This window comes from Nomascus leucogenys, chromosome 9 (assembly GCF_006542625.1).
Source record: "Nomascus leucogenys isolate Asia chromosome 9, Asia_NLE_v1, whole genome shotgun sequence".
Taxonomy (NCBI): Eukaryota; Metazoa; Chordata; class Mammalia; order Primates; family Hylobatidae; genus Nomascus; species Nomascus leucogenys.
The window spans coordinates 31,671,498-31,682,124 of record NC_044389.1 but is presented as its reverse complement, the minus strand read 5'-3'; the positions used below and the strand labels follow the sequence as shown (position 1 = coordinate 31,682,124).

The window sequence follows — 10,627 nt, the reverse complement described above, 5'->3', positions numbered from 1 at the left end:
GCAAGGGGCGGGGCTGGGCGAAGGAGGCGGGGGCGAGAGGGAGTGCCGAAAGCTGGACCGCGGGCAGAGGTAAGAAGCAATTGGTCGTCCGATTGCGTCACGTGATTCTCGGGGGGTTCCCATAGAAACGCTTTTCTGCGGTCCAGTCTAGGAGGTCCGAGGTTGGCGGGGATGGGCAGCAGCGGCAGGTGGCCTTGGCTTTTGCTGCAGCCGTCAACGACCTGTCATCGGGGTCCTGCGTAAGGTCCGGCTGGCTGGGACTTGGCTGTGGGTGGGATGGACTGGCTGCCGGACCGAGTGCTCTGCAGTTGGCAGGAGTATGAGGCGGAGTGATGCACACCCGGGCGCCCAGCATCGTTCTAATTGCCGGAGACGTTGCCTCAGACTGTGCGCTGCTAGAAGCTGCGTTCCTGAGCAGGAAGCCCGTTTTCTGGGGTTGGAACTACCCTTCTTGGCCAGCGGGAAGTCCCCAAGGACGGAGTCGAAAGGTCAAATCTTATCTGTCAGTGCTGTGTGACAGCATCGCGACGGGATCTGCAGAACCTGAACTCGGTATCAAATCTATTGGGAGGGAGGGGAACGTGTCCGGGCAGGCGCTGGAGTCGGGTGGCAAAACTGGGGTGAATTTGTAGAATTTGGGAAAGGGTCATTGACATCTTAAAATAGGTGGTCGTTTGGAGCAAGAATGCTCGAAAGGGGTAAGGGTAGGTTAGGCTCTGTAGTGCTGGGGGAAAACAAAATGTGTAAGGATTGGTGGAAGCCAGACCTTTAAGATTTATATTATGATTTAAGATTTATATGATTCCATCTAGGCCAGATTTAAAAAAAAATTGACATCCCCATTTCTGGAATGTAGGAGATAAAGGCACTAAGACGAAGGAAATGGTAGTTGTGCTGTGTGTATTACACTGAAGAACAAATATTTGCAGGATAAAATTAATTTGGACATTTGGCTGGACATTGCTCAGTATGGGTCCAGTTTAGTTGGATCTCGAGCAGAAGACTGGCTGTTGCCCTGTTGTGTACCACAATCTTTGGTTTCCAGTGCTGTGTTGAAAAGAGCACTGGGCTTAGAATCAGAAAACTCAGGCTTAAGTCTTGACTCTTCCACTCGTAATGTTTGAACGAGACATGTCACTTAAAATTCTGTCTCAGATTCCTCATCACTGAAATGGAGCTAATAATGTGCACTTTAAAGGATTGTTCTTAGGATTAAATATCACGAAAGTGTTTCCAAGCTCTAAAATTCTACATAAATGTAAAATGCATGTTACTTGTACCATTGGTTTTGGGACTAGTCTTATAAATTTCTTAATGATATGTGGTGTTTTATCTTGTTCCTAGAAGAGATGGAAAGATTCTGAAGGGCAGAAACAGTTTTTCTTTTGTATCTTCCCTTCCATCTGACAAAAAGCTAAGCATGCAGAAGGGACTCGATACGTGTTTGATGAATGAATGAAATGTGAACGACTGTACAGTTTGAGAATCATACTGAGAATAATAAATCAGAAGAGGGAGAGAGATCTCAAAATTAAATATTTGTTGGATATATACATGTAAATACATATGTCCAGTCTTCTTTAAGCTCAAAAAAATACATATATACATGTGTGTATATTTATCTATGCAGTATATTATATACAAATAGAGAGTGGGAGAGAGACCTGGAGAATGGAATACATCCCTTTTTCTTGGGAAGAAGCAATGTGGCGTTTTTCTGTTCCCAATTAAACCAGTCTTCTATAAGTATATCATTTAGGTGATAGAAGTAACGTTGCTTTAAATTAACATTCAAGTTATGAACACACACACTGCTAAAAATTCTCTTAGGACTGCCTTAAGACAGCAAAGGAAAAATTTTTACCTGTTGGCAATATTTATTTTAAAAAGCCATATACCAAAGTATAAAATCATTACTATGGTGAATGGTGTTATATAACTTAGAATAAAGATTTTACAATTTTTTTTTCAGTTTCAGTCTTTGCTAACTTTAGTAGATGCTAATCAGTATACTTTAGCTGTTAAAGGTGATTGTACTTTTTCTTCTTTTAAATCAAGATCTTTCTTTGAAGAGAAAATCGAACATTAGAGGCACTATTGACAGCAAATGGAAACAGGGATTCAAGAGCTAATACATCTCTTCTCTTACATTTCTATTCTTTTGTATTGCCTTATTTAGGAAATTTTTTATTTTCTTATTTGAGAACTATGAAAGAATCCCAGAGTAGAAATCAGCTTAAGGGAATAGTGAAAGAAATTTAAATAATCGATTGCTCAAGGGTATAATTATTTTGATTGCTCAGAATTTTGCTCTATATGTTTAATGTGTTAAATGTAATTAATTGCCAGCCAAATAATGCTTATTGCATTTAAGATGTGAAAAATGTCCTTTTCTAATGCAGTATTTTTTATTGTCTCACAATGATCTAAGTGCCTAGTACATAGTAGGTACTCAACACGTTTCTAGCCAATGATTTAATGATCTGACAAGTTAATTTTGGACTAACATTCAGAGATTGAGTATTTTTAATGGGCACATAAATTGCTTCTCTACCTTATTAGCTAGTTAAATCTTTATAAAGCTTTAGGGAAATTTTTGTGTGTATGTGGAGAAATCTGTCTTTAATTATCTTTTAACTAGAAAACTCATTTCACTTCCTTGCAAATTCTAAATTTTTAATGTTAATCATGATACTTAATTCATCTTAGGTAATATTATTTTCCTTATTTTAATTTTTCAAATGAGTGCTTACCCTGATATAAAAGATTTATAAGGTTTTAAGACATTTTACTTGTGCAAATAACCTGGTTTGGTTCAATACTGAAGCAGGACTGAATCTGAATTTTCTCAAGGTTAACGCCGTATATGTAGTTCCTTATTTTCTGTGATGATGCAAACAGCCAAGGATCTTTTCAGTTAGAAGGGACTTTAGTAAGGCTATAATAGGTCTTTCTTTTCAGACATTTTAAACCAAGGATTCTAACATGTGCTTCTCTTCCCCAAACTTGCCACTAAATACTTAAACAACAAATAAAGACATTGAATCCTGGCTGGGCGTGGTGGCTCATGCCTATAATCCCAGCACTTTGGGAAGCCAAGACGGGCAGATCACTTGAGGTGAGGAGTTCAAGACCAGCCTGGCCAAAATGGGGAAACCCTGTCTCTGCAAAAATACAAAAAATTAGCTGGGGGTGGTGGTGCACACCTGTAGTCCCAGTTACTTGGGAGGGTGAGGTGGGAGAATTGCTTGAACTTGGGAGGCGGAGATGGCAGTGAGCTGAGATCGTGCCATTGCACTCCAGCCTGGGCAACAGAGCAAGACACTTCATCTCAAAAAAAAAAAAAAAAAAGACATTGAATCCTGCAACATGACATTATTTATTTTTATTATTTGAAATAGAAGTGCAAAATCAATGTTAATCAAATATGTAAAATGTATTATAAATATAAATAAGTGAATTTCAATTCTGGTAAGGATGCTTTAATACCAGGGTTCTCTGGCAACATAATTACTGAAATATAAAAAGATTTTTAGCATGTTGTCCATAGACTATCTTATGATTTAATGCTCCTATGAATATCTACATCAACTGGTTCTGTGTTAAACTTTAAAACATGAATCTTCAGAATTTCATTTTTTCTTTGTTTCAAGTTTTTTCTTTACATAATTTTATGATTACACATTAAAGTGGGATAGGGTGAACTCTCTACTGAAACTTGTCAACTAAAAACCTGTAAGCCAAAAAAAAGAAAAAATCAGGGAAAAAAAAATCTCTAAATATGTTGAATTTATTTGGGAATTAGAAAAGAGGATTATAACATGAGATGCACAGCTGTGGCAAGCTACATATGCATCAAAGAAGGGAGGATAAAGGGAAACATTTTTCTTTTTTTCTTTTTTTTTTTTTTTTGAGACGGAGTCTTGCTCTGTCACCAGGCTGGAGTGCAGTGGCACAATCTCAGCTCACTGCAACCTCCGACTTCCTGGTTCAAGCATTCTCCTGCGTCAGCCTCCGAAGTAGCTGGGATTACAGGCGCACGCCACCACGCCCAGCTAATTTTTATATTTTTAATAGAGACGGGGTTTCACCATATTGGCCAGGATAGTCTTGATCTCCCGACCTTGTCTGCCCGCCTCGGGCTCACAAAGTGCTGGGATTACAGGTGTGAGCCACTGTGCCTGGCCAAAGGGAAATTTTTATTTGGCAAAAGGAGAAGTTCATATAAGCTGCTTGGAAACAGACATTGGTTTTGGATACTCAAAGTCAGAGTTGGCGCCATTTTAGAGGAGGAGATGCTGTTACTGGGCAGGTGTTGTTTTGAGAGCATTTTATCTGAATTGCTGCAGTCCTACAGAATTTCTTATTTTAGAAAGTCCTTGAGACAGGACTTCCAAAAATGTCTTTTATCTCGTCCATGCAATCATGAACCCTATTCCTTTTGTGCTCCCCTGGCTCTAGTTTGTGTTTGACAAAAACTGATTTCATCCTGGTATCTGCAACTTTCATAAACCTTTATTTATATATTAATACTTCAAAGATTAAAAAAATTGTTAATCTCTTGCCTCAGGAAAAAGATTTAGTGCCAAAGAATAACTCTTATTTTTAAAATATTGTGAATGAGACTTTTTTCATTTGATTTTTTTAATAGCTTATGATGATATAAAATGAAAGCTATGGACTTTAAAACATATTTCTCCTGTATTCTTTCTCAGCACTGGGGTATTTTATTAATGCTAACAGTCGTTTTAAGGTTGCATCTCTTATCACACTGTGTAATATTTGAGGTAATGATAATTTACATCTTCTTTTCCAATATTTCTGTCACTTATTTTATCTTGTGTTTGCTAGAATCTTGAAGAGAGTGTTGAAAAATTGAGTGCTGGGCTTTTCCGCTTTGTTCCTGTTTCAATGGAAATGTCTTTGGTATTTCACAAGTTGACATTATATTGACTTTTGCTTTATGACTTTCAGAAATGACCGCTAAAATTATCAAATGCCTTTGATGGAGATCTAATGATAAAAATCATATAGTTTCTATCTTTGAATTTATGAATGTAGTGAATATATATATTTTTCTACACTGAAACATTCCCACATTTCTAGAATAAACTCTATTTGGTTGTGAAATATTACCATTTTAATTACTTGCTGGATTTGATTAGTTTATATTTTGTTTATATGGTTTCAGAATTTTTTTTTTAAAATTGCGACAGGATCTCTGTTGCCCGGGCTGGAGGGCAGTGGTATGATCTTGGCTCAGTGCAGCCTTGACCTCCCAGGCTCAAGCCATCCTCCCACCTCAGCCTACCAAGTAGCTGAGACCACAGGAGCCACGCCACTACCCCTAGATAATTTTTGTATTTTTTGTAGACATGGGGTTTTGCCATGTTGCCTAGGCTGGTCTTGAACTCCTGACCACAAACAATCTGCCAGCCTCGGCGTCTCACAGTGCTAGGATTATAGGTGTGAGGCACTGCGTGCTGCCTTTAAAAATTTTGTTTTGTAGATACAGTGTCTCCCTATGTTGCCCAAGCTGGTCTTCAACTCCTGGCCTTAATCGATTCTCCCGCCTTGGTCTCCCACATGATGAGATTACAGGCATGAACCACCCCACCATACCTGGCCATAATTTCTGTTTTTAAGTAAGATTTGTCCTTAGTTTTATTTATTTGTGCTATCTTTATCCAGTTTTGATATTGGTGTTAGCCTAACTTTGTAGATGAATTTAGATTTCCACCTTTTTTTATATGCTCCGCAATAGTTTAAATGATGAAAAATTATCATGCTATTTGGTCTTTGAAGGTTACAGAATGTGCTGCAAAACTACCTGGGCTTGCTGATATTTTTAGAGGTAGATCTTTGGTTATTCTTTTCTTCTATGATTATTGATTTGTTTGATTTTCTTTCTCTTCTTGAATCAATTTTAGAATTTATGGTTTCTAGAAAATCATGCATCTCATCTAGATTGCCAATTTATTGGCAAGAAGTTGCACAAAATGTTTTCTTATAATTATTTTAGTATCTTCCATGACCATGGACATTTTTCTTTTCTCCTTACCACTATTAACTCTTTAAACAAAACACTGAAATCAACTTTTTCTTCCCCAACCTGATTATCACAAATTCTAGTAACGTATCTTTACTTCTTAAAGAAAATAAGAAGTCAACTATCTAAGACTCACAGGTTTGATAAAATTTGAAAGATCCTGCAATCCTTATAATTTCCTACTATTTATATTTATCCTGTTCATATTTTATTAATAATAGCAACCACTTAATAAGTTTATTGTGTGTCAGACACTTGGTAAATAAACCCTTTACTTGCATTATTTAACCCCAGAGTAGCTCTATAGCCTAGAAATTAGTGTTCCCATTTTATGAATGAGTAAACTAAAGTTCAGAGAGGTTATGTAATTTGGCCAATGATATTCAATCAGCAAGTGGCAGAATGATGTGGGAACTGAGTCTGTCAGATTCTGGGGTTTGTGCATTTAATCACCACTCTTTACTTTCAGTATCTTTTTCATTATTCCAAATTATAATACTTACTTTTTTCTAAAAATAAGTATATAACCAAGTATCAAAGGCCTAAATAAACCCATATAACAGCTTGAAATGAGCTGTAAATTGTGAACCTAAAAAAACCTTGTTATTGTAATGATTTTTTAAAGGATATTTGTTTTTTAGATATTTCTGTGAACTTTCCTTACCTTATCTCTGTATTTTGAGACTAGACATAGAGCCTGATTTCTAATATTGAGTCTAACAGACAAGATGTCACTTTTTTTGTATTTAGAGAGACCAGTAGGTGTCAACTAGTAATTCAATTTTTGAAAAAGATTATGATAAAATAGATATAATAAAGTCACTATCTTAACCATTTTGAAGTGTACAATTAAGTAGTACTAAGCACATTGTTGTGCAACTACTACCAACATCCATCTCCAGACCTCTTTTCATCTTACAAAATTAACTCTGTACCCATTAAACAATAACTCCCTGTTCCCTGCTCCCCAGCCCCTGGCAACCACCATTTTCTACTTACCACATGTAAGTGGAATCATATGGTGTTTGCCTATTTTTGACTGGTTTATTTAACTCGGCATAATGTCCTCAAGATTGATCCATGTTGTGGCACGTGGATGGATTTCCTTCCTTTTTAAAGCCGAATAATATTCCATTGTATGTATATACCACATTGTGGGTATCCATTCATCTGTCAATGGACATTTGGTTTGGTTCTACCTTTTGGCTATTGTGAATAATACTGCTATAAACATGGGTGTAGAAATATCTCTTTGAGGTCCTGTTTTATATTTATTTATTTATTTATTTATTTATTTATTTATTTATTTATTTTGAGACGGGGTCTCACTCTGTTGCCAGACTGGAGTGCAGTGGTGCAATCTCGGCTCACTGCAACCTCTGCCTCCTGGGTTCAAGTGATTTTCCTGCCTCAGCCTCCCAAATAGCTGGGACTATAGGCGCATGCCACCATGCCCGGCTAACTTTTTGTATTTTTAGTAGAGAAGGGGTTTCACCATGTTAGCCAGGATGGTCTTGATCTCCTGACCTCGTGATCCGCCCACCTTGGCCTCCCAAAGTGCTGGGATTACAGGCGTGAGCCACCACGCCCAGCCCGAGGTCCTGTTTTATAAAAAAAATTACTTTACTTTTTAAAATAGATTCAGGGTCTTGTTATGTTGCCCAGGCTGGTCTTGAACTCCTAGGCTAAAACGATCCTCACACCTCAGCCTCCCAAAGTGCTAGGATTACAGGCGTGAATCACCGTGCTTGGCCAAGACCTTGTTTTTTATATCCAGAAGTGGAATTGCCTGATGATATATTAATTCTCTTTTTAATTTTTTGAGGAACGATTTGCACTTAATTTTAACTAAACAATGCAATAAAACAATGTTCCATTGCCTTGGGTCCCAGATTTAGTACATCCCTGAAAGTCAGGGACACCTAAGATAAGATAATCTTGGGATTTATGTTTGGCATGAGGTCCTGGGCAACCGGGGAGTGGGAGAGGGCCAAAGTTCTGGGATCTAGAACCTACTAAAGTTTTCCACCCTAGCCCACCCTGCCTACCTGGCTTCCATAGTTTAGAGGATGCCCATTGGTACTGTGGTTTGAGCAGAATGACAGAAAAGCTACAGGACAGGTCCTAAATAAATATGGATTCTTTCAGACTTTGTAGTGAATCTGCATCGTTATTATTTAGAGAAGCATTAAGGCATAATGATTAAGAACATGGATTCTGGAGCTCAACTTCTTGGGTTTAACGCTCAGCTCAGCCTTTATTTGCTACTTGGGCAGTTACTTAAATTATCTGTGGCACAATTTCCTTATTTGTAAAGTAAGTATTATAATAATATCTACCTCATAGGATTATTGGGAGGATTAAATGAATTAATACATGTAAGTGCTTAGAAAAATACTTGACATACAGCTGTCACTCAATGTTAGTAATAATGATAATATTATTTTTTAGAAACAGGGTCTTGCTATGTTGCCCAGGCTGGAGTGTAGTGGTGTGATCATAGCTCACTGCAGCCTCTACCTCCTGGGCTGAAGCAGTGCTCCTGCCTCAGCCTACCAAAGTACTGAGATTACAGGTGGGAGCCATCACGCCTGGCCGAATAAAATTATTTTAAATTAGTATAGGTTATGATGTGGCTTTCCTTTTAAAATTATTTTATTTTATTTTTTTAATTTGTAAATTTATTTATGTGGCTTTCCTTAAAAACCAATAAGAAGAGTAAGATTCCATTCTGGGACTTAAACTTTTTGGATTGCTTATACTATGAATAAAAAAAGATGTAACGGCAGTTTAAAGAAATAAGATTTGCTGTCAGATCAGCAGGATTAGATTATAGCTTGATGAATTCTAATCTATTTAGTATTATATAAATTGGATTGTAGCTTGATAAAACATAGAAAACGGATTTCTAGTCACATAGAAAATTGATGCTATGACAGGAGTTGTCTCTTGCTGCCTAGACCCTCCCAAACACTGTCCAGGAATGAGATGCCCTTGTGCATACCCCATCCACCACTTCATTCTAAGCAGATGTCAGTCACCACTACTAAAGCAGAATCTGATAGCACTAAACATTTGAGTCACATAATGGACTCCTCTAATCCATAAGGCAACCTTATGATAATTTGGCTTGCCATGTAGCTTAGCTACATGGAGAGGCTATGTAACCTGGATGACTTGAATATATGCTTGCATATCCAGTTATAAGTCTTACAGGAAATCAGTACATTGGTTTTTTGTCTTTACATGTCAATCTCAAGAGCTTTGTTAATCCAAACTTGCTTCCGATGAGTAAATCCATTCTTCCTGTACTTACTAAATAGGTAGTTGAGCATACAAAGCTAAGACCCCCAAACCCTGGACCTTGGTAGATTCACCAAGATAATGTGTCCTTTTCTGCAGTCTCATTGTTTTCTTGGGATATATCCCAATGCCTTTTCCAGATCATCATATTACTAGCTACATTAATTTACTTCTATTTTCTTTATTTCCATTATTTCTGTATGTGTGGTGGCAGAGATATTCTTCCATATCACCACTGCCAGTTGGCTGAAGAGGGGTGGAGCAACCCAACTTCTCTCTCTCAATCCCCGGCCAGCCTGACATGACCAAGAATCACTGTGTAGTGAGCAAGGAAAGCTAATCACTGCACTGCAGGATCTCACTTTGTGGAACTATTGCTTTGCTATATGCCTTCTTATAGCAGACGGAGCTGAAAGGAACCTTAAAGATGAACTAGCCCACATTTCTTGTTTTACAGATGAGGGAACAGATTACTTGCCTTGGGCAGTATATCTTTATGCTCTTCTAGCAGTCTTTTGTCTAAGGTTGGCTGTATCGGCCTGGACTTACGACCTGTCAGTAATCTTCTTCGTAGCCCTAGTCTTATCGAACCAGTACAAAAGTTTAACCGCCAAAGGCACTTTTCTTTCCTATAGTTCTGGCAACTTCTCCTTTTGCTATATACCACTGATATCCAGGTTCAGTTCATCATGTATTTCAGACCATGTTTCTAATTGGATTCTCTGTAGCCTGGTTCATGTTGTAGTCTGCCGTTTTCTGGCAACAAATTGGATCTATTTTAATAATGATCAGAGATGCTGGATTTGTCATGTTGGGATCTTTTTTTTTTTTTTTTTTTTTTTTTTGAGACGGAGTCTCGCTCAGTCGCCCAGGCTGGAGTGCAGTGGCGCAATCTCGGCTCACTGCAAGCTCCGCCTCCCGGGTTCACGCCATTCTCCTGCCTCAGCCTCTCCGAGTAGCTGGGACTACAGGCGCCCGCCACCACGCCCGGCTAATTTTTTGTATTTTTAGTAGAGACGGGGTTTCACCGTGGTCTCGATCTCCTGACCTCGTGATCCGCCCGCCTCGGCCTCCCAAAGTGCTGGGATTACAAGCGTGAGCCACCATGCCCGGCCATGTTGGGATCTTTTTAACTCAGTATCCCAAATTGTGGACATAGGATTTCATGAAATAAAAATAAACCAAAACAGTACTTCTTTAAATAGTACTCACTATATACCCACAATAAAACCATATTCCAGTAATTCCATTAAAATTTGTATGCTAACAATAGAA

The 10,627-nt window shown here is 38.1% G+C and overlaps 1 protein-coding gene across 2 annotated transcripts in view; it reads left to right on the top strand.

Moving 5' to 3' along the window:
• Positions 1 to 101: 101 nt before the first annotated feature.
• RGL1 (ral guanine nucleotide dissociation stimulator like 1) overlaps positions 102 to 10,627 on the top strand; it is a 282,899-nt gene continuing 272,373 nt past the window's right edge. For both annotated transcript variants that reach the window (XM_030818761.1, XM_030818759.1), the window contains exon 1: positions 102 to 552. The gene's annotated coding sequence lies outside the window, so the exon portion shown is untranslated. The remainder of the gene's footprint in view (positions 553 to 10,627) is intronic.